This window comes from Galeopterus variegatus, unplaced genomic scaffold (assembly GCF_000696425.1).
Source record: "Galeopterus variegatus unplaced genomic scaffold, G_variegatus-3.0.2 Scaffold1498, whole genome shotgun sequence".
NCBI classification, from domain to species: Eukaryota; Metazoa; Chordata; class Mammalia; order Dermoptera; family Cynocephalidae; genus Galeopterus; species Galeopterus variegatus.
Genome location: NW_007727609.1, coordinates 356,464 through 359,731, shown reverse-complemented (window position 1 = coordinate 359,731; position 3,268 = coordinate 356,464).

Here is a 3,268-nt window from a genome sequence, read left to right as displayed (position 1 = left end):
GAAAAGAGAAACCAAGTTAAGGAGAAGAGGTTGAACATACAGGAGGGTGAAGGGAAATCCCTGGAGCATTATCCTGGAGGAGCCAGAGGATGGGGCAAGAGCACAAGAGGGTGTGCCTCAGCAGCAGGTGGGAACCTGCTTCCCCTGAGACCAAAGGGAAGACAGTGAGGCTGGATGCAAGTGTGGATAAGTTAGTATTGGAAGAGAGGCAGGAAGTGGGGAAAGATTATTTCTAACGGCCTCGATTTTCCTTCTTGCAATGGTGCCTGGAGAAGGCAACTCTCAATACTCTATTTCTCCCAGTTCAGGGCTGAAAATACAGTCATTCTCTAAGCTCAGTCCAACTTTGAGCATTGCTCTAGGGTCTCCTATCCACAAAGCACTAAGACCTTTTTTTTCCTGGGACCAGTTTCCCAGCTCTGGACGACGAAGTTCTGGGTATCTCCATCTGCTCATCCAACTCCTTTGAATTTCAAATAACAAGACTCCTTCATACCCTCTGTGGATAGAGTAATCTGTACGGACCTGCGGGAGGGTGGAGAAACTCAACAGGCAGAGAAATTAGCAGACAGCTGCTTCAGATACCCCAAGACTGGGCTTGGGCTATTCCGTCGTTGGGGAATTGCCTCCTAAGTGGAAGAGTTGTCAGATTCACTGGGCCAGCCATGCCCCTCAGACCAGGATTCTGGTGCCTGACAGATGCATCGGGGTCCTGGGAGGGCAGCTCAGGTGAAGGCATATCCTTGTCCTGACTCATTTTGAATCTAATGGAACTTGCCACCTAAGAATCTATCTGAACCTTTTTCCTGTTGATGTTTTCAACTTTCTAATCATAAGGAATAACACGTTCCATACGTTTGTTACCCATTGGGTAAAGCAGTATGATAGAATGAAAGATTTTTGATAATTTTATGAAATCATGCACTTCTTGGCTGCTGATGCCAAGGGTCAGAAGTGACTACTTCACACTTACCTCCCCGGATTCAGTCACAAACACACATACACGCATAGGTCCATGGTTCTCAGCTTCAGCTACAGACTGGAATCTCCTGGGGAGTTTTAAAAAATATTGTTACCCTACTGCTGACCAATTAAATCAGAATCTCTTGAGAATACCTGGGCATCAGTACTTTTAAAAAGTTCTCCCAGTGTTTCTAATGTACAGCCACAGTTGGGAACCACTGGGCCAGGCTGACCTTGTCATACAACCATTTGTTCAGTGCCTCTCAACTTTTCTCGTGTCATGGCTTCGAAGGGAAAGGATACCGAGAGCACTCCTGGGGTCCTTAGGCAGGAAGCGAGGGCAGCCCCCTACGCCTGGGAACAGGCAAAGGAGCACACTGAAAACACCACTTCCTTGTGGGTGGCCCACTACAGCCACAGCCACGGCTGCCACGAGAGCAGCTCAGTGCCACAGCAGTAGCCACAGCTACCATGCAGGTGGCCCACCAGACACCCAACTGCATTGACACAAGGGGAGTCACCATTAGAGACCAGAAAAAGAAGAGGATGTCTCTCTCCTCAAAGCCGACTCCAGCGTAAGAGAAGAAGCAACTACTCTACTGTGCCCCTGCTTTATTTCTGATTTTAGTAATTTCTGTCTTCTCTATTTCTTTTTCTTGGTCAGTTTAGATAAAGGTTTGCAAATTTTGTCCATCTTTTTAAAGAATCAAAAAATAAAAAAAAAAGCAAGCATTCTACAAAGCACCATTGATGTAAATATTTTAATCAAACATTAACTTTACATAATTCTTCTAGGGTATAATAACCTTTTTTTTTTTTTAAAAAGATGACCGGTAAGGGGATCTTAACCCTTGACTTGGTGTTGTCAGCACCACGCTCAACCAGTGAGCGAACCGGCCATCCCTATATGGGATCCGAACCCGGGGCCTTGGTGTTATCAGCACCGCACTCTCCCGAGTGAGCCACGGGCCGGCCCATAACCTTTATATATATGGTGTAACTCATTAAATATGTAACTATCATTCATTTTCTTTGACAGGCTTTGCGATGGGAGATTGAAATCAAGGTCAAAACTCATTTCTCATTATGATCTAAGTTTTTTTCCTTACTTAATTTTTCTGTATCTCTTCTGACAGTTTCGAATTTTCTAAATCAGATAGTTAAGAACATTTTTGTTTTCAACAGTTCATCATAATACATCTCGATATTATTAAATAAAAGAAAATAATTTTTGAAAAGGATACCAACACTGGAGTAAGTGGAGGGGCTGCTTGCTGCTAGAGGCAGCTGGCTTGGGGTCCTATCTGGTTCTTGAGGGTGGAGGGGGGTGCTCAATATTTTAGCATACTGGTAGTCCATCAGGCACCTGGGTCTCACTTGTTGGCAAACTTTGTTTTATTGTGCATATTGGTGTATTTTGGGAGGATTCTAGTGCAATTTGAGTGAATATAAGGTCTGTTTAATAGGACTCTATTGTACTTTTTCATTTACAGCTTTATAGAGGTATAATTGGCATATAATAAACTGTACATATTTAAAGTGTACATATAACATATGTGTGCACCTGTGAAACCATTACCACAATCAAGGTAATGAATATATTCATCACCCCCAAAAGTTCCCTTATGGCCCTTTGTAATCCATCCCTCTTTCTACCACTTCCCCAGACAACCACTGATCTGCTTTTAGTTGCTGAGAAGTTTTAGCTTGCATTTTCCAGAATTTTACATAAATGGAATCGTACGTACTTATACTCTTCTGTCTGGCTTCTTTTACTTGGCATAGCTATTTGGAGATTCACGCATTCTATTGCATTTTTTGCCAATAATTCACTCCTTTTTGTTGCTGAGTAGTATTCAGTTGTGTAGTCATATCACATTTTTCAAAATCTGTTCACCTGTTAATGGACATTTGGGTTGTTTCCAGTTTTTGGATATTACAAATAAGGTGCTATGAATATTCATGTTCAAGTCTTTGTGTGGACATGTGCTTTCGTTTTTCTTGGACAAATAGGAGTGGAATAGTTGAGTCAGGTGGTAGGTGTATGTTTACTTTTTTACAAAGCTGCCTGTATTCGAAAGTGGTTGTACCATTTTGCATTCTCCGCCAGCGATGTATAAGCGCTGTCCTCTTTAAACTGACCAAAAAGCCCTTTTTTTCCATGCTTTCCTCTTGGCTAATGGAATACGCCTCTCTCTGTCCTCAGGGCACATATGAGACAGGTGAGGATAGTAGTTAAGGACCAGAGCTGGAGACACATATAGATGAGTAGATGGGTGGATGAATGTAATACTTGCAGATAGAC